We start from the raw sequence: 21,888 nt of genomic DNA on the forward strand, positions 1-21,888 counted from the left end.
GTAATGGGGTTTGGAAAGTAGCCATTTTCATAGAGAGTGGGCATTCTGAATACCCATTCCATGACAGCCTCTCCCACTTGCAACATGAAACTTGATCCTCCATGAGCCCCAATGAAATGGTATCTGGGGAGTTAATGATATGATGTTATAGAGGTGGCTGTGACATACATGCCAATGCTACTTTTTATGTACAAGTCTTGCAGCAATAGCACTACCTCTTTCCACTTCTTTCTGCCTTCCCTTTCGCCAGTAGAGGTGGTTGATGCAATGTGTATTTTTGTAATGGGCTACCGGATTACTTCATGCAAAGGTTTAAAGGTTTCTATGTTCTGCTGAATCTCTAAGCTAAGAAACCACCGTACCCAATGTTACACATCTCATGGAAAGGGCAATGTTACTTATTTAGTATAAATGGAACTTTTAATGTTAACAACCATGTAAAATACTATTTGTGCTAATAAAACAAATTGGGGCAAGAGAAAAGATGTGTGCAATGATGAGAATAATTGCCACTGACTGCTATTAAAAAAACAACAACATGGCATTGATGCTTACAGATACAGAAATACCTAGCATTGCTACAACTTCCTTACAGCACAGTCCATTTACAACAGCTGGCGCTTGCCATAGGACCAATCCACCAGTGAACTTTGTAAGGGGAAATCTAAAACATCCATGTTAGTAAGTTCTCCATTCATTACATAATGAACTCCATACAAAAAGGAAAAGTCATAGAGATTCTTTCTTTAATGTTCATACTTGGGCTAATATAACAGCGCATTTTGGGAAAGTTCACCATGGAATGCAATTTAACAGAGAGAATGCAATAGCAGACTCATAATGTGTTTTTCTCTTTAACTACAAGAAAAGTGTCTGAATGGCCACAGTAGTACAGTGACTGCTCTGTTGCCACTTGGCTTTTTATATCCCTTGTTTCTAAGAAGCAACATTTTAAGTAAAAAACATAATGAATGTGTGAATGAATAAAAAGGAGTTGTGCAATTTTGGTTCTTTTATTCTGAGCGTTTTCTTTTTCTGTGATTTAAGTAGCTGGAGAAAAACTTTGTATTAAAACTTAAAGCTGTTCTCTGACTCCCAAATATAATATCTTATTTTCTGAAAACAAGATTATGAAGTGAATACTCAGTTTTTATTCAGTCCTTTCTCAGTTCAGCAGGAATTCGAGTAAAAACTGAATAAGGGTCTCAGAAACTTACCCCAGCAAATATTGTGCTCTGCTTATAAACCCAAGAAGGCTGGCAATTTAGTTCAGATAAAATAACTCTTAGCCATTACTTACAACATGAACTATGCTTTATTATTTGTAACGCCTCCAGCCATACATGTCACAGTCATTAGCCACAGCAGCTAAGCCAGTGTTGAAGGATGTGGTTAGTATTGTGCTCCTCCAGAGCAAGGGAGGACTTGCTACTCAGAGGCATTTCAGAGGCAGCTTCCTGGAATGCTGCAGCTTACACACCATCCCTCTCATTCTGGCCTGTGTCTAAAGACACGTTCTTTCTCTGAAAGAACAGAAGTAAAGTATCCTTGAAGGAGCGTGCAGTGTGTCTCTCTTCTGTGCTGTGTCCTGAGAACAAAATGGGGGCTGAAGAGATTGCAGCTTAAAACATTTCCTATTTTTGGACCAGCTGCAGAGCTGAACTTCATTCAGAGAGCGTGCTTATCAACATAAAGAGACAGTGCACAGAAAAGAGAAGAAATAATGACCGTTTGAAAGGTATGTACACCAGTGGTTTGGTTTAAATAATCACCCAAGTTTGTACAACTAGAGTTGAGCAAATACTGCAAAAACTTATTTGACAATTCTGGTGACTTTTTAAATATATCCCCTTTCAAAATTGGTTGCTTTTTTAAATAAACAAAATGGAGTTATCCATCAATGAGGATAAGAGAGCCTAACTGTGAGGGGAATTAAAGGGATAATACAAAGAGCATCCACGTTTTACTAAAAACCTTTACTGAAAACATTTATAAAATCCCAAGAAGATGGGGCAGGAGAAACCACTTTCAAGGAGCATACTCCAGAGTTGGTGTCGTCCTTTCTTCTCTTCTGTTACACAGAGACCAGAAAACCTTTTCTCAGAGGAACATTTTTTGCTTATTATCAGTTTTTTAGGCTGCAGTAGAATCTAGCCATGTTTGCTAATGAACACCTCATTAGATCATATGAGTGGGCCTGGAAGTGCTTATAGGCTTGCTTAGCAACACATAGTTGCAGAAATGCAGAGTAGTTGCTTCCCACTGTCATGAATGGGAAAATTGCAAAGCAGTCTCTTTGAGTTAGTTGGCTTTTGCTGTCTCTGATTTTCATGAGTGGTTGATTTTTGAAGGGCTCATGGCTTCCCCTGCTCAGAAAGAAATAAGATGGCAAACTATATTTTTAATGATTTACAACAAAAAATAAACAACCCCTTCACCCCCTTGTAAACTGTAAAGGGTAACCTAGCATAGAAAATTAGAAGGGGCTGACTGACTGAAACCAAATGGGGGTCAAACCAAGGGAATATAAAATTGGCTTCCTAGGCATATCAATTCAAGATAAATCTTCATATTGGTAGACCTGGGGACCAAATTGAGGTCTCTAATAAAATTGATCTTTGGAAGCAAAAGCAATAATCTAACTAGATGTTAACTGAACTCTTATAAGCCAAACTTTCCTATTTTATAGACTTTAATTTTTGGACACATAATGATTTGACTTATTTCTGCTTGTCTCCTCTTCAGTGAATGAAATGGGTCCATAATTCAAAATATTTATACTCTAACTGTAACGTGACAGCAGATGTTCATGCAACTGAGACACTAGCATGAATGCTCCCAGAAAGCAAATTTCAAGCTTTCATGCTTGCATGAATGTGGCAAGCACATTCTAAACTTGCTTTCTGCAAACATTTGAACCCAAAACCTAATTACAAGATCATACAGTCAGGGAAGGGAAAGAATACTAGGTGTCTTATGTGGCCAATTAAAAGCAAGTAATGCAGCTTGAACTTTGGATTCTGAAGAGCACCAATTCTTGTGTAATTTCAGACAACAAATTTGAGAAAATCGATATCTGTCCCTGGACATTGCCCAAACAGCATAAACAGGGAGATTTAGTCAATAAATTATGGATTAGTCTCCCTGTTCTACTCTGAACTTTTTTGCTTTGAACTTCTTGCTTCTGCCAAAATAGGTTAGGAATCTTGTGAGAGTGATTCTCTAGTCAATTGGGTTTGCCATGGATTCCTGTGCAGTGTTTATGGGGCAGAATCTTTCCCACATGCTCACGTCCAAGATGCTACATTAGTCATTCAGTGATCATGACTAGAGCCTAAGAATTAGAGTAGTGTTTTCAGCCCCTTTGCTTCTTGGGAGGAATTTTTTGGGACAGTTTACAGTCATAGATGCAATGGCCATACCCCATAACACCCTGGCACTGTGTTCAGCTACTCTGAAACTTTTGGAATTTCCCTGAATATCCTCTCAGTAGATGGAATTCCATGCAAGTTCTATTGCCTTTAAATCCCTCCACAGCTTGCTGTGGGATTTGGCCTTGAATGTGAAAGAAGCAACATATCACCATCCACTCCCTCCACACCAGGAGGATAATGAATCTTTGGGTCTACAGAGAGTTCAAGTGAAGTTGTTTTACAGATCATCATGATCCAATCTGCCCTTTGTTCAGAGAGAGTTGCCTTTGATATACGGTATGGATAAAAGACTTATTCCATTAAATTGCAGTGATTCTAACTTTCATGCATCATTTGACAGAGAAAATGAGAATTTGTAGAAGTAATAGCTAATGTAAAGTAAATGAGTCTGCAGTGTAGATAGGTAGGAAACAAGGTTTACATGTTTATGTTGTGGAGGGGTATGCAGATGATATAGATGCACAAAATAGTCTTTTTGTGTGTATTTGTACTAAGAGTTAAATTAATAAATCTCAGGATTACCTCCTATGAGGCAGTCTGTCTCTTCTGTATTTTATAGCAGTATATGGGCTATCAACTTCAAATTAATATTTGCATGCAAATTGCAAAGAGTCAGTTCAAAAGAGCTTGTAAGCAAAGTCAGAAGAAAATCTCTCTGAAGACTTTGGCTATTATAGTGTAAGCTCTTTGGAGCAAAGACTGTGTTCGTACAGATCCAAACTGTGATCCCAGTTTGGTGCCTTTAGGCAGTACCTTAAAATATAAATAATGTTTCATTCTAAAAAATTGTGAAATTTTTCAGTGTGTCATTTAAAACTCTCACCCAAGCTCCCTTCCTGTCCTTGTTGCTGGATTCAATCCTCAAACAGTCCTAATCAGAAAAAAAGTTTGGCAAATGTCAAGAAATATGTAGGAATTTAAACTTAATTGATGTTTTGATGCTTAAGAAAAGACTGGGAATAGTTTAAACAATTTGTTGCACAGCCAGTTGTGAAAGTGACTTACAGTGACAAAATATATTACAACTCGTTAAAAATACCCAAGCTTTTTGGACACATCATGAGCAGTGAGGTAATATATATTTTATTTCTACAGAACTTTAATGCATCTGTAACTTGATGGCACTCATAAACAATAAGCTGAATTGCCCATCAGAGGAACCATTTATTATTATTTACATAAAAGGACATAAATAACTTAAGGGTGTCACCATTCGTGTAGTGAAATAAAATGACTCTGGCAACTTGCATAATGAAGCAAAGTATTTGCAGTACTTGATATCCAAACTTCTAACAATGCTGTGCATAATCACTTTACTACTGGAAAAGCCCACTTCTTATCTCCCACATTTCAGGAAAGTAATGTGGAAAAATACAGGGTCCAAACCTACTGTCTTTGGCTCAATACTTCATTGGGAGTTTAGCCTAACGGGATTGAAGGAACAGTTCCCAGATACTTACACCTCACATAAAACAGCAGGGTATAGAATTAAGAACAATGCCAAAGAACAGTGTTTAACCTTTGTAATTTCAATTGATCACTATTTATTACTGTGAATAAAAAAATATTGTATGAATGCTCTCCGTTGAGCTCTTTCTCAGGAGTGACAAATGTTTTGGTCCATATCTTACTAAGGCCAACTTCTGCATTCATCATAGGAAAGCCTTTAGATGTTGTTTCAAATTGATCTTGATCTTTTTTCTCCACCTGTTCATACTATGATATAGTAGACTTCAGAGAGAAATGGCAGTTAAGCCTCAAGATGTGTATCTTTTGTGCTCATGATATAGGAAAAATCCCAAGGTACTCACTAAGTTGTAGTGTTGGAGCTTTTTTGTATATTCCCCTCTTTAGAAGATCTGATAAAATGAGCCTAGGAATTTCCCCCCTGAAAATATTTTGTTTATGATAGAAATTCAACAATAAAGTGCTACTTTAAAATCTATGGTATAAGATGAAGTCTATATACACTATTACTGGACCTTGCTTTTTAAAACCTCTGTGTCCTTTTATTACTACCAAATAAATGCTACTACTGTCTTTTGTGAGTATAACTGGTATGACAGTTGAGTACTATTTTTGTATTTAAATGTGAATTATTCAGTTGAAGTAATATATTGAAGTACAACACCTGAATTTTAAAGCCAGGTAAAAGTGGTACCAGACATTGATATACAGTAGCAGATGGGAGGTAATAATATGGTACCAGGGGAACTGAGTGAAAAATTACAGGCATGCCTAAATGCTTTTATATAGCCAACTTAAACAGGTGATTCTCCATTTAATAAGTGAAATATAGCTTTTTCAACTACTTCATCATTTGTCATAGCTAAAATCAGTAAGACAAACAGTGAGTCTAATTGCCAAAGAATGCAAATGACCCAAATAAAAAATATTTTATCGCCTACTTTGTTTACTAATTTGATATAATGATACCAGTTATTGCTTCACTAGTTCAACTGCACACATCATCTGCATTGCAATAAGTTATATCTTACCAAACTGTCTCCTGTTAGCCAAATAATTCCCTAACAGCAATCATAAGATCTTTCTCAAGATAGTTCTTAAAATGTAACTCGGTATTAGGGGAAATAGTTTTATCATCTTGACAAAGAAGTATTTGTTAATTTATAATATCTTCTAATAGATGAGTGTACCTGAAAACTTGCTTTTATAATATTGTCTTCAGAACTAAAGATGTTGGGTTTTTTTATATAACATTGCAAGAGGATTTTTTTATTGTACGAGTTCTTTTGTGTCTGCCAGTAAACTGCACCTATTTTTCTTTTCAAGAGTCTTTGTGACTACTTGATATTTGATCAACCTCGTACCATAGGACAACTATGTATACTGGTTTGCCTAACTCTGTTCTAGAGTATAAGAAAGATCACGTACAAATGTCAATATGCTATCTGAGTTCTAGATGGTGTTTAAAAGGATTTCCACAACAATGTCATTGTTGGAGTTGAGCAAACTATGGATTCAATCCCTTTCTTCTGTTCAGTGACTGCGTTTGTATGGATTTGTTCACCTAAGACATACAACATTGTTTCTGCTCTACAGTTAGAAGGTTCCAAAATGCAGAAAGTGTGTACTGGATGGCTGTGTGAACACCTCCAGTGCAAATACTGAAGAATGAACTGGAAATGTTTATTGTGTTGCATTCAGTTCTGATTGTATCATTTGAGATTTTCATTAGCATAACTGAGCGTAGAGTTTAAGCTGTGCAGGTAGTGATGCCTATAGTTAATGTTGCCCAGCACTTCCCAGTGTACAGTGTTATAAAATAGACAAACTTAAACCAGTGGGGCTCAAATTTTCCATGTCTGAAGTCATTATTATTATTATTATTTTATTAAAACTTCAGCTAAAACAATTCGGCTATTTCTTAGAATGAGATTAGGGGGGAAAAATCATGGTTTTACACATGTTAAAAAAAAAATCTTACAGCCATTTTGTTGAGAACCTCTGGTGTTTCACTGCTTTGGAACATAGTCTTGATTTTTTTTTTTTTTTTGGCAGAGTAGCTTGCCCTTATGTAAGAGATATGCCTCTTGCCATTTCTGTTTACTCTCACCCAAATTTGACCAATTTAAGAGCCTCTGAATATTCTCAGTTTGCACATATTCATTAGAAACTTGTTAGAATTTGGCAGGTAAAGCTTCCAAATATTGCATCTGCACTGATCATGCTCCAGCCCAGGTCTGCGCGGTCTGAGTAGGACTTCTCTGCAAATGCTCCTCCTGGCATCTGAGGGCCACTGTTGCATGGGCAACTTTAATTTCCTAACTTTTCAGTGCTTGGCTTTACAGCCTTAATGTTTTCTTAGGAGTTCTTTTGGATGCAATTAAAATTACACTAAATAATTTGTGTTTAAATTTTCACAGAAATTCTGAATGTTTCCCACTTAAGTAGGAAAAGGTTGAGCATTTCAGCTTGGATTAGAATAGATATTATACTAAAAAATTGTGGATGCTTAGCCACAACGTATGTCAATACGTTGGGCCTCCCTGCTTCATGTCCCTCCTGTCACCAGTAACCAAAAGTCTCCTCTTGAGTCTCTTGGTGGGGGAAAGGCCAGTGGGCTTTTATTTATTCTCCTCTAACCATGTTCAGGACATGGCCGGTATTTCACTTTCCCGCCTGGCTCTTTGGAACCTACTTATCAGGTCCTCACTCTACATTAGACTGTCTCTGCCAAAATCTTTTGACTAGAGGGTGGCATGATAAGCCACCTCATTTTGCAAAGATATTCTAAATAGTCCTTCTGCCATGTTTTACAGCTGTAGCACATTTACACTAACACATTTACGTTTTACAATCTTGGATGCCCCAATATAAAATGTGACAATCTTCATTCTACAACTAGCCAGTTGGAAACTAGCAGGGGAAGCTGACATTTCTAATCATCAATGCAAAGATTTGTTTTGGACATCTCAGTATTTTAGAAACAGTTTAATTCTTTTCTAATTTGTGTTTTGGGCAGCAGCATATTTTATCTGAACTGGTAATCCTATTCCTAGTAGTAGGTGACAGAAACCAAAAAAAGCTTTTTTTCAAAATGAGTCCAGTACAACTGTGTTGCGAATAGAGCTAGGAATTGTTAGAAAGCTCAATTATATTGTGAATAGCTTGTTGCAGCTGTCTGGCCCTGATCCTGTAAACGCACGTGTGCTTATCTTTAAGCACAAGAGTTATTCCATCAAAGTTAATGTGACAGCTTTCGTATTTAAAGTTATGCATATGTTTAAAAGTAAAGTCTATTTCATTATCTTTTTATGATGACATAAATACCTTCAAAATGCCAAAATAGGCATGTTTCAATGATTAAAAACAAACAAACAAACAATATCTAAAATGATAAGGGTTTGTGTCAAAGCCCTGTATAATTTAAGGGATCTAAAAACCATGTACTGCACATTAATAAGGATTTAAACTAGGTGTATTAGTCCTACTTAATGACTAGAAAATTTTCTAGTTGTTTGAAACAGCTTTACAGGGTAACTCTGAAAGTTAACCTCTAAAATCCAGGAACCTACTCTAGAGGAGGTAATAGCTTGTACATTATCAAAATGCACCAGTTACATCACTTCAATTCAATTAGTATGCTTGTTGTAAACCATTGTTTGTTATACCAAAGACATAAATATTTAATTGGCATAATTTATATATAAAATTACCTGGGAACTGATCAGCCTATTTGATAAATAGGCTAAGTACTGAGAGAAAACACAAGTTCTTGAGTGATTATAAGATATACTAATCTACAAAAAAATGCTTTGCTAATGGATTACAGAACCTACCTCTGTAACTAGAAAATACAAACATGTCTGCTAGACTTTAAAACAAATTATGAGGAATTCATTGCTTAGCAATAACAGTGAGACACCGGTATAAAAAGCCAATTATTCACATTCATTTAATAAAATAGGTTTATAATGTGTAAACTTTAGATATTTCACTCTTTACTAAAATGAACCATTATGAGATGCAAATTTCTCTAACTTGATGCATAGAAATCTGGATGATAAAACTGTTAATTTTCAGAACCTGTGCAACAAAGTGTAAAATGTGCTGTGTGTGCGCTTTACAGCTGTAATTCAGGACAAGTGCATTTTTAAAAGATGTAATCCATGACATTTATATGCTGTATTCCATTCAGTTCTTTCTTATCATCTGTTTCATATTCCATTAAAGACTATCAATTTCAGCATTTAAAAGGCCTATGTCAAGGACAAAACATCAAAACGGATGAAGGACTGAAAGTACAAGAGTGCAGCTCGGTGGTTTGTGTCTCTTTTCACCTCTTTACTAATAATATGACCACAAATCTAAATGCAAAGCTGTGTACATTTTGAACTATTCCCCATTGCTTTTCACTGTACTGAAAATACATCTATCCCCAGCTGCTTTACAATGGCAGAAACCTGACTTTTTCAAATGAATTACAGTGTTCTTTATTTAAAAAAAAAAAAAAAAAAGGAGAGAGAGAGCCGGAAGCTATCAGCCTTCCACATATGAAGCAGTAACTTTGTTACAAGAGAATTTCCAAGTTCAATAGAACAACAGCTTATTCCAGAAGTGGTCCCATTGATTTTTAATGAGCTCATGGAGTAGGATACTATTCAGCATGAGTAAGTGGTATCAGAATCTGGTCCTCAATTCTAACCCTTTCCAACGATCCTATTGAAATCAATGGGGCACCTGGTGGTGTAAGGTACTAGTGAGCCTAGGGAATGTGGCAGAATCTGGCCTGTGATTATTTGTATAAATATTCAATGCCATGTAATTTTTCAAAGTGGATTTTGAAAATTTAAAAAGATAATCCGCTTATTGCATATAAAACCATATACCTTGAAAAGATAATGTTCAATTTTCATTGAACTCTTACATTTACTCTCCTTTCAAAATGCCCTGTCAGCCACAGGTTTAAATCTAAGAGCAATCAGTCTTCCCACTGGACTTCAGCTTTCTTGGTGGCGCTCATAGAGAGAGAGAGAGAGAGAGAGAGAGATGGGTGCCCAGATAGCCAGGACCCACACTGCTTATAAACCAAAGTCAAAACTTTGGCCTTATACTCATATCTCGGTGCTATTCAATGGAGCCATTGAGAATCTGTTGAAATATATTAACTTAAACTAATACCAGCTAACAGATGGGCAGCCATATTCTGCAGCTGGTGTAATTTATGAGAAGTCTTTATGCGTATCACCAATTAGAGTGCATTGTAGTAACAGTGAAGAGGTGATGGCACACATTACTGTTGAGGGCCAATTCTGAAAGGCCACACACGTATAGACACTAATAAAAAAGGAGCTTTCGGCTACTAATGCTCTCTGGGATTCCAGAAGCAATCAAGGATGCGGGAAGATTTTGACCATTTTCTGCCCAGGGTTGACAATATTTGGCAGAAATCTCCCTCAAAGTGCACTCAGGGTTTTATGTCCTGCACATCAGCATCATCTTTCTCCTCCAGCCATTTCACTACCATTCAGGTACCATTCTTGGCTTCAAAATACAAAATATCATCTGTATTTGAGAGCAAGATACATCTGGATGACACCAGGGCTCAGGTCTCTTCCACTGCCTTCACACAAGCTATGAAACAGAACCTGAAGTCTCCCTCCCACTCAAGCCTCAGTCACAACACCTTTGGTGCTATCTCTGTCAGCATCCAAATCAACATTCTCCTTCCCTGCCACCTAAGCCTGGCACCCACCATGTGCTGCTCCCTGCTGCCTCTGTCAAGGTTTTGCTTGACCCTACCATCCCTCGAGAAAACGTGAAGAGACCACACACAGACTGACTGATCAGGTAGTGCCAGAAATCTGTGTTTAAACAACACCTTACAGCATGATAAATGGGCACTAATTTAGCAGCAAGGGTTTTTTCAACATTTTGATCTATTTGTGATTGTTTCCATCCCTCTGCGTTTAATGTCTTTACGATATTAGATGGATTTTTAGAGCAGTCTGCCCTATTCAAAGGCAAGTTAACCTGACAAAGAAGCACAGTAAGAGGTAAAAGAAATGTGAAAAATTGTGGACAGTTGCAGAAACAAGAAGGAGGGTTGCTTAGTTTGTTCTGATGGTTGCTGGTGAATATATGTATATCTGTTGATGGAATGGATAAGCAACCTACTAAGATATTGTGAAAATTGTTATGTATGAACACTCATAGCATGCATTGGTGCTTAATGTTTTTAGAAATCTTAAAAGATGCAAAGCATTTTTTTTTTTAATTCTATCTTTTATGTGTAAAGCAGTGCAGATTTTCTCTATTGAATTGCTCATTGGTTCAGGTAGTAGAATGCCTGATCTGACATTTCAATCTCTGCAGAAACAGTAAGATTGCATACTGCATTTGGGTCCCAAATGACTAGATATGAAGTCAATGAGACTCCACACAGGTGTTGCAGTCTGCCCATGTGGATCACAAGACAGAATCATGGTCTACATTAGCAATTGCCTATGAAAATGTCCATTTCTATAAACAAAATAAATTAACAGAACACTTTTCCATCAAAGCCAAATGTTCTGTGGGAATGGGTCAATTTTGATAAAACTATCTATTAGAAATAGTTTAAATGTTTCATGTTGACAATGTCAACACATTTAATTGTGAGTTTTATATTATATTACAATATTCAAATTAATATATTTCATATTGTATAATATAAAAGTCAACATGAAACATTTGCACTTTGTTTTGATTAATTTTAACTATCGAAACAAAACATTTTGGAATGTTTGTTTCATGGGAAATTATGGCATTTGTGCTTTCTGTTCCAATTCTAAACATTTTTTTGGAATGTCAGAATTTCACATACAATGGAAATTCCTGTACCCAACAAGTTCTACATGCAACCTTTTAGAAACCTGTCTTAACCCAACAAAACCATTGAAATTTAATTTATGTAGCAAACTACTTACTTTAGCAATCTTTTTTTTTAAAAAAAAATATGGTGTTTGTGGAAGGTGTTAGACTGAAACGGCAATTTTGTTTTTTTCCCTCATAAGGGATATGGTAAAGTCAGCATTACTGAAAATTTCTCATGCTACTCCAGCAATATGATTATACCATGACTTGTGCTGGGATGGTAGTTCTGCGTCCAGGCCAATAAGAATGAAAATTGTGATAGCGGAATCTGTCATAGGGATACTCGTTTTTCATGCAGGTGAGAGAAATTTGCATTTATATACAACAGAAGCACTCTTGCTCAGGAGGGTTGCCAGAATGTAATTCTGAATAAATTCAATTTAATTTAATGGATATGTCTAAAATGCTTTTTGTCTTTTTTTATATATGGTGGTTAAATCATTATGAACTTCTCTATGCAGACTGCCTAGAGGGTTGTACATTCTTTTGTCTGAGATTGGAATTGATGGATACAATCCCAATAGTAAATATTTTTTTTTGGTTTTAGACCTTTATAGTTTTTAGATAATGGAAAATTTAAAAGATCCTTATCTAAGAGAGAAATTTCCTTTCCATTTAAATTACAAACCTAAAGATTTCTTTCTTTTAGAAAGATGAAGTGGCTTCTCTGGCATTTCTTTGAAAAACGTATCCTGAGTTAGGACTTTCTGCTAAATGGTAAATGGGAAAAGATTGCTGATCCTTGATCACCTGCTTGTGTGAATCCCAGCACCATGTTCCAAGATGTGGCACTTGAAGACTAGAGGTTGCTGGGAATTATAATCTGCATACTGGGTATGATTGAGAATGGGCCACTGACTAAGCATCATGTGACTGCCTGCAAACTATATAAAGGAGTGCTCCTGGTTTAGTCTGAGGATCTGGCAGGAGGCCTCTGGATAGCCAGGAAGGGCTACCTTGTGGGAAGAGTGTGCCCTTTCCCCACCTGAGGGAAGTGGGATAGGCCTCAGTTACCCTTTGATTGTACTTTGAATTTTCCTGCATCTTTTCTTAATAAAACTAGCCCTTGATTGAATGGGTCATGGAACTTTATTACAGTTACTGTTCTCCAGTAGGCAAACTCACTGGCCAGGGCAAGCTTCTTGACGTTACTGGCCAAATTATGGGACTGGCATTCTGATTTTTCTGGATCAATCCTACATTCACAGTAAAGTGACTTGCATGTGAATGGAATACACAGAGGAGTTCTCTATTAAATTCTGTTGTATGATTTCAAAACAAACTAACACCCAAACAAAAAACACCACCACAGGAAGGTTATATTATTTTAAATTCTGTAGAATTTTTCCATAAGAGTAAAAATAAATATCTCCTGGTATGAACAATCCTGTGCCCAAATAAGATAGTTTGAAGACCTTTGTAGTCCTTTGAACACTCCCCTCGTCCCTTCCCATTAAGTTATTTGTTTGGTTCCAATCCTCCAGTGAACTCTGTGTGGGCAGATTTCACTGATTTCAAAGGGGCTTCTTGTAGGTGCAGGGATTATACCATGGGTAGATCCCAGTGCATGACTAGGGACTTTGTGCTCATGCCTCTGGAGAATGGTGAAAGCTTTTATATAAAGCTAGAGATGCATGGCTCATGTTGTTGAAAGAAATGATGCACATTTGTGATGACATTCATAAACGGGGGAGAGAAAGAGGCAGAATGATCTGTAGCATCTGGAACGCTGCTGCTTTTACAGGAATCCACATAATAAGGCTTTCTGAGAGACTAATTCCAAAGCCTAGTTATTTATGAACTACCCATACATAAAGACCTGTAATTACTTTTATGTTAATTTTTGTAGCACTTGATTTGAATAACACAGTTTTGGGAGGACTTTTAATTAAAAATATAAATGAATCAGATATTCTCTAATAAATTGCAGAACAAAAGAATCCCATCTTTTTAACAGCTATGAATTGGGTTTTCATTCAAGAATATCAATTAGGGGAAGAATTCAGAAAACTTTTCCTTTCCTCTTTTTTCATTACTGCAAATGAAGCTGTTGTTACAGAATAAATAATGGTTTCATCTTCATGCTCACTTGCTTACAGTAAAATCAACATACAATAGAACCTCAGAGTTACGAACACCTCGGGAATGGAGGTTGTTCGTAACTCTGAACAAAATATTCTTTCAAAAGTTCACAACTGAACATTAATTTAATCCAGCTTTGAAACACTAGTATGCAGAAGAAAAATGCTTCTTTTCCTTTATTTTTAGTAGCTTAAGTTTAACACAGTATTGCACTGTATTTGCTTTTTTCTTTCTTTCTTTCCCTCCCTCTCTCTGCAGCTGCCTGATTGTGCACTTCTGGTTCCAAATGAGGTCTGTGGTGGACTGGTCAGTTTGTAACTCTGGTGTTTGTAATTCTGAGGTTCTCCTGTATTTTTTGTTCCAAAATAAAGTTTTATAAGTATCATTAATCTTCTTATTTGGATTTTGCCTTTTACTTAGTTTTATTTGAGCTTCATCAGTTAAAAAAATCAATCCACATTTGGCTCGTGTAGTCATAACTGTAACACATCATAGACTCCTGGGCTCTCAAGAATGCAAAGTCAGTTCTTAACAATCACAGCAAAGACGTGTTTAGAAAAAAAAAAGCCTGCAAATAAAAATATTCTTACACAGAAGAACCAATGTCCTAAACAAAATTTTAACCTAAAATATAATCAGTGTTTGTGGCAGCACCTCCCATCCCTGACTATTACCCCATGAAACGTTACCCCATGAAAGAAATTCCATGTAGGCTAGGGCGATGGGAGACAATAGTTACTCTTCTCCAATGTCAGTTTGGCCCCCTTGACGTTTTCTGTGTTAATGGGATTCATTTTCTGGAATAACACGAACTTTATAATTTAAAACAGGGTGTCACTTTTCATTTGACCACAAGATGGAGGCGTTACAAAACTATTGTTTTCAGATGACTGAGAACCAGAGTGGTGATTTTGTATTTACTAGGGTTTGTTACACAGACATCTATGCAGGGTTAATGGTTTTAAGATGAACACCCTTGCTTATGGGTTTGTCTATTTTATCTTTAAAGGGTGAAGTGTTTGATGTTATACGTTCCCCAGCATATCAAAGATAGAAATAATCACTTTCGCCTTGCAAGAAGTTTATTGCCTTGTCTGCAACTGTACTGCCGCCTTCTGTCATCACTCAGCTCTCATAAGCTAAGCAGTGCAGGGTCTGATCAGTAGTTTGGCTGGAGACTGCCAAGGAAACTGAGATTGGAAAATGTTTTTGAGAGCCAATAGAAGGCACTTCTGTCCTGTCTGGAAAGAATATGTTATTAGACTGCTGGCGTGCATTCTTCTGGATGAAGATATAAAACCAAGGCTTGATCACATGTGACTATGAAAGATCACATGATGCTTTCCATAAGGATAGGTTTGTGGGGAAGGCTAAGGAAGAAGGATTGCATAAGGCTTTTGTTTGCTTCGTTTTTGCTGTTGGTAAAGTGACACACGCTTGTCACTACAGTAACTTCGGCAATCAGCAATACACCTCTGGTCCTGATTTCCGTGGGGACACTGCAGTATGCTGGGAATTAAGTTTGATTAGGTTGTATTGTTTGTCTCAATCACCTGGACTTTACAGGTTTATTGTCCCTTCTCTATCAACTCTCTATGAGCACAAATCGACTGGATGGACGTGCATAGTTTTACCCACCACCTCTGATCCTTGTGAGAGGAGGGCTACGGGTTTTGTTCACTCTTTCCCAGGAAGTGTGATCTCTAAGGTGAGAGAATAGATTGGCTGGGAAGGTACCACCATAGAATCACCTCTATATGAGGGGTTGACATTGATTTGGTATGTTTCTTTGCAAGTGTCAGCCATACACGTGCAATCTGAAAGATCTTTCTTTATATTAAGGGAAGAAGAAAACGAGAGGACATATGTAAGATCTCAGACATACGAAGGCACTGTGGACGCACCTCAAGATAGCAGGCTGTATTTAAACACAAAATGGAAGGTGCTTCTCTCCATTTAACAAGACCATCAAAAATGTTGCAACAAACACTGCCCTACATACACTGAAGTCCAATGAGGGTTTATGGATTTTTGTCTATTAGCTTTGGCAATTGTAAGGGGAATAAAGGGGTGTTAATTCATGAGGAGGAAATGTGAATTTCCTGTGGCCTTTGTAAAACCATTCAATTGCAGGAGGTAAAAGCTCATTTACTCACCACCTCTAGAGGTTGTGTCATGGGGCTTGCAATTGATTTTGTTTACTGTTTCCACCCTTTGAAAAATGGTTCTTTTCGCCCGGGTGAGTCCTGGAGGGCAGGGAGGATTGCAAGTGGAGGTGAGGACTTGCTGTAGATTAGTTTAGGTCAGCTGTTTCTTGAGAGGTTTGTATTCCAGTTCTTAGTTGTGGTGGTTGGATCACTTCAGTGCCCAGTTGTGGATGTCTGAGAAGGTGGAACAATGCTGTCTGCTGGAACTTAGTGAACATGGGTTGCTTTGGACCCAGGCAATTTGGTTTTAAGTCTAGGTATAGCACAGAAGCTATGCTAGTTTTCAGTCTGCTCTACTCCTGGATGAAGATTGTTGAAGAAAACACAGTCTTCACTTCTGTTTGGGTGGGCAAGGAAAAGATCTTTATTACAAGGTAATTACCTGGGACAACAGCTTCAGCTGAACTGCGCCCCCGATCTGCATCTCGTGAGGGTTATTATACAGACTTATTACCAAGTCATTGTTATACAGCAAAATGCATTGAGCATGCGTAATAAAACAGAAGGAATAACGGTGAGTTGCACAAACAGTGTCATGAATACAATTGCACAAGGAACTCCCCGTATTTGGTTACAAAGGAAGACATGCGCATAGCTCATTGTTAAAATGGAAAAATACTTCAGTTAAAAGAAAGAGACAGTTGAGCAGTTTGCTATCTTAATTAACGTCAGAGAAAACTTCGTCCATGCCTAGCTAACCACGCTTATCGGTCAACACATTCCAAACTGCCTCTTAGCTTTCAGCTACATTCTCAAACTGCCTTTGTAACAAACTTCATGTTTCCACAAGATCAAGTTGTCTGTAGGAAGGTACAGTGGCCTTCCTCAGAGCCTGGGCTTGAGGAAGGGCCGCAACGACTAAGCCGGACGGGACCAGGTCAGGCTGCCCAGTCTGCCTGGCAACAAGGGAGCCGGACAGTGATAGGTCCAGCAGGCCAGCCAGCCCAGCAACAGAGGGGCGTAGCTTCCGCCGGGGCAAGAAGTGTAAAAGGCAGGCCCCACAGCTCAGTTAGAGAGAGGCTGCCACCGGAGGCAGACCTGCTGTCTTGCCGGCTGCAGCATAAGCCTGACCCCCGCCAGGCCGCCACCCCGAGCGAGCGCCTCCCAGAGCAGAGGCGCCGGGAACGGCCCAACCGACCGGGCCCCAAGGACTGGATAGGGCCTCCGGGCCCCTGTGACTGGTCCGGGCCACAGAGCCCCAAGGACTGCATAGGGCCTCCAGGCCCCAGTGACTGGACTGAGCCCCCTGAGACTCCGGGGTGGAGATTCCCTTGGAGGCCAGCCCTGACCTGGAGGAGCTGCCTGATGCCGTGCCCCCGGGGCCCTGTGACCTGGAGGAATTGCCCTCTATAGAGGAAACCCTGGAGCCCTGTGACCTGGAGGAGCTGCCCTCCGCAGAGGAGCTCCCCGACTTGCCGCCGGTTGACGAGGAGGGACTGGTGAGCCTGCCGCGGGCCAAGTACCCCAGCGACCCCAAGGACCCGGAGGAAACAGGTACCTGGGGAACAAGGGAGGAAATAGCCCAGGGACAGCCATAGCCAGTGGCTGAGTCAGAGGCAAGACCCCGTCGGCGTGTTGCAGAGGGAGTCCTGCCAACTCAGTGGCAACCATCTTTGCCACTGCTTAGGCCCTGGGCTGGGATGCAGTGGAGACGGGTGGGCCTGCATCCCCTTCCCTCCTTCCTTAGCCACTCCAGGAGAACATACTCTCCCCTGCCGCTACAGATAGTGGACACACTGCCTGCCTCGCCCTGCCTAAGGGCCAGAGGCCACAAACTGCTTACCGGTCTCACCCCACCTGGGGGTTGGAGATCATAGGCTGCCACCTGCCTCCCCTCTGCCTGAAGGCCTGAGGCAACAGACTGAGAGTTGGAGACCCCTAGACTATTTGCTTGCCGGTCCCACCTTGCCTGAGGGTTGGAGACCCCGAGAGTACTTGTTTGCTAATCTCACCCTGCCTGAGGGTCGGAGACCCCAAACTACTTGCTTGCCTGCTTTGCCCTGCCTGAGGGCTGGGGCTAAGACTCGTACAGAGACGCTAACACATTCCCCTTTTAGGAAGGTGAAAGGGCCTTCCCCAGAGCCTGGGCCTGAGGAAGGGCCGCAACGACCAGGCCGGACAGGACCACCGGCGTACACTGTCCATTCTAACTCTTTTTGTTTAGAGAGCTGTTTAAGATATTAATCATAAGTGCAGGAGAGATGGACCTCTATGGACAATACTGTTTCCTTAGTGTATAGTGAAGTTGCTCCGTGAGGATTAGAAGAAAGCAACTCTTCCTGTGATTCTTTACCACATGTTTTATCGTTAGGAGAAGGCTGCATCATTTTTCATTTGGGTTGCATCCTCACCATGACTATCCATGATACTTTTTGATATCAGGGTTACCTATTGTGTTGCTTCCTCCATTGGGCTACATATTCAAAGCATTTAGATGTAAGCAAGGGCTGAGCGGCCCCTCTCCTGCTGAACCTGCTGAAAGGGGGGGCACTGTATTTGCATGAGCACTGTATTTGCATAAGTACACTTAGGTGCTCAGCATTTTGGGAAATGGTCAGTCTGGTTGGTATTGGATTACAAATCACTTTAGTGTTAATTGCAGGAATAATGAAATGTAGCTTCTTACTGTATGAACAAATGGCAGTAGAACTGTGCTTCTCGTGTTCTGGTGAAAGATTCGCTGTCATCCAAATAGGGCTCAGAGGGCAAGACTTTCGCATGCCAAAGCACTGAGAGTCCAGCAGGGAGGGCACAGGGTCTTCCTGTCTGATTGCACAGGCTCTGATAAAACAGCCTCAGGCATGGTTTGACTACCTCTTCCCACTGTTCAAATATAGAGTTAATGGGATTCCTCCTGGAGTCTTGTGTTAAAATCAGGGGTAGTGTTCCTGAGTCAGCAGCAGAGTTTCCCCACAAACTGAGAACTGAAATCGCTGAAGCTGAACCAAGCGCTGAAATCACTAAAGGAACTGCGGAAACCTTGAGAGACTGGCCAGCAGAGAGGGATAGCAGAGTCTAGCAATGGAGAGGCGAACAGTGCAGCTACCATGGTTGGTAAGGCAAGGGGAAGCAAGAAGGGAGAGGCGAAGGACACGACCCCATGTACTCTGAGATGGGGCAGGTTCTGCTAATTGTTTTTGTGTTTATGAATTCCGTTTGCACTGTTTCCCCGAACTAGTGCTGGTTACTTCCTTTCTTTTATTATTTATTATTATTCCTTTCTTCACTCAGACTCTGTGCTGGTGAGAGAGGAAGTGTTGCCTTTTGGGGATGCCCAAGGGATAGCGTGTGATTTCCCCAGGTGACTGGGTGGGGGCTCGAGTTGGTTTGGTGTTGCATCGTTGACAGGAAGCTCTAGATATTAAACCTGGCCCTTGTTGCTGCCAACTCCATCTGGCAGAAGGGTTACATAGAAATCATAGCCAGTCTAGAATGCAGCAGTCTGTTTCGTAAGACGACAGCATGTTATTCCTGTGACCTGTAGTGGCTGCCAGTTGCTTTCTGTGGCCAACCTTCCAGGATGTCATTCATGAAATGCCCCAGCTCTTTCTGGGAGACTTAAAGGAACACAGAAACAGAGAACAGCATAGGTAGAGGAGTCCCAGCAAGAGAAGCCCTGCTCTGACCTGAATCCCCCACTTGAAGAGAGAGTATGTGAGGAGTGAGGCCCAAACTTCCTACCCTTACCCAGCAAATGGGTTTGGCACTTGGCATGTTTGCGGCTTTTAGACATAGGGGCTGATGCCAGAGAGCTGCAATATCAGAAATTGCTAAAATCATGTCTCTATTGATTGGAAGGGCAGCTGTTTTGGGACTCAGTTCCATAATATGAGATTCTGCATCTATGTGCTGACAGTGAAAAGCAAATTAATGTGTATTTGTGAAAACTTGCTAAAGCATCGGTTTAGTAAGCTAGATTTTTGCCATCTTCATACTGAGGCTTGATAACTAGTGTTCCACTATTTTTCAATATTTCTTTCCAGCTTCTGCCTTCAATGAATAGCTCAGGCTATAGTTGGATCACTGTGATAACTATAAAAACAATGGGAGTCTTGTAGCACTTTAAAGACTAAAAATTTAGTTTCTGCAGGCATAAGCTTTCATGGGCTGCAACCCACTTCGTCAGATGCAAGAAACAGAAATCAGACGGGGGGTATATATATACATCCAAGGGTAAGGAACAACAGTGGGGAGGGTTGGTGTTAGCAAAGTCCATTCAGTTAGAGTAGATGAGGCCTATTCACAACCATTGATTAGAAGGTGAGAATATGTGAACAGTGACAATTACTTCTTTTAATGAGATAACCATTCCAAGTCCCGATTCAGACCCAGTTTGATTGTGTCAAGTTTGCATATGAGTTCCAGTTCTGCAGTTTCTCGCTGAAGTTTTATTTGAAGAATTTTGGAAAAGGATGGCAACTTTCAAGTCAGCTACAGAGTGTCCTGGGAGATTGAAGTGCTCTCTGACTGGTTTATGGATGTTACCATTTTTTATGTCTGATTTGTGCTCATTTATTCTTTTGCGTAGTGACAGTCCAGTTTGGCCAACGTACATGGCAGAGGGCCATTGCTGGCACATATTACATTAGTAGATGTGCAGGTGAATAAGCTCCTTATGATGTGGCTGATGTGGCTAGGACATGTGATGGTGTCACTAGAGTTGATGTGCGGGCAGAGCTGGCAACGGGGTTTGTTGCAGGGATAGGTTCCTGGGTTAGTGTTCTTGTTGTATGGTGTATGATTGCTTGTGAGTATTTGCTTCAAATACTAGTCCAGTGATGATTGTTGCCTTTGAAGGATACAGGCACTGGCATGCAGATGTATATATGTACAGTAAATAATTATTTGAGCATCACCCAGTAAAAATATTTGTTCTCTTATTTCCCTTATCCTTTCAGTAAATGTTGCAAAAGGCAATGTATTCACATAAGCAATATGTGTCATGTAGTAGGTAAGTCTGAGCTTGTTTGATCTGGGCCCGAACATGAGGTCACGCACACTGCTGTAAGTTAGCAGTGACTGCTTATATAAAAGTAGTGTGAGAAGATCAGGTCTGAGACTTCCAGTGCATTTGTCTTTCAAATGATAAATAACGACTGAAGTGTTGTTTTACAGGCAGGCCCCTTGCCTTGTTTTTGTTAATCACACTTAGCAGTTAAATGTTGATTTAGCTAAAATCTATGAGCAGTGGCAAATGTGAAGTAGCACCCTCCTCAAGTCATATAGATGGAGTAGGAAGCACAGAGAAACCCTATGACTGGAGCCCACATAGATCTGTAGAGAGATAAGGTAGAGAGAGGCTTTGTTTAGGGGACTCCTGTGTTCTCTGCAATCTTGCAGCTCCAGATCCCAGTAATGCCAACAGATTGCACTTTGCAGTTTAAACTCTGGACATTTTTCTGTTTTTGTTTTTTCCCTCAATCTTTTGCCATATCTCTCCCTCACAGTACCTCTGCTGCTGACCTTACTCTCCATGATCCTCTCCTTACTTTCTGTCCCGTCCTTTCAGTAAGTTTCTTACAGTTCCACTCTGTTCATGCTATCTGACTGCTACTATCTCACCCCCTCCGGCCATTCCCTCTCATCCCATCTCTGACACATAACAATAAAATGAAACTAAGATGACATTACCCCCGTCGGTTTGGTTGTGTATTGTTCTTCTCTCTTCTCCACCTCTCCCCATCTGATCCTTCTTTAGACTATAAGCTCTTGATGCAGCATCAGTTATGAAAGCATGTAGCATCTTTTGGGCACTGCTTCTATATCAATAACGAAAAGGAACACTT

General features: G+C 39.8%; 1 protein-coding gene across 1 annotated transcript in view; it reads left to right on the forward strand.

The window, feature by feature from the left end:
* Positions 1-1,607: 1,607 nt before the first annotated feature.
* LOC137144671 (beta-1,3-galactosyltransferase 2-like) overlaps positions 1,608-21,888 on the forward strand; it is a 65,692-nt gene continuing 45,411 nt past the window's right edge. Inside the window, exon 1 of the mRNA XM_067535127.1 lies at positions 1,608-1,738. The gene's annotated coding sequence lies outside the window, so the exon portion shown is untranslated. The remainder of the gene's footprint in view (positions 1,739-21,888) is intronic.

This window comes from Emydura macquarii, unplaced genomic scaffold (assembly GCF_026122565.2).
Source record: "Emydura macquarii macquarii isolate MOO-44397 ecotype Brisbane River unplaced genomic scaffold, CSIRO-AGI_Emac_v2 contig_3477, whole genome shotgun sequence".
In the NCBI taxonomy this organism is placed as follows: domain Eukaryota; kingdom Metazoa; phylum Chordata; order Testudines; family Chelidae; genus Emydura; species Emydura macquarii.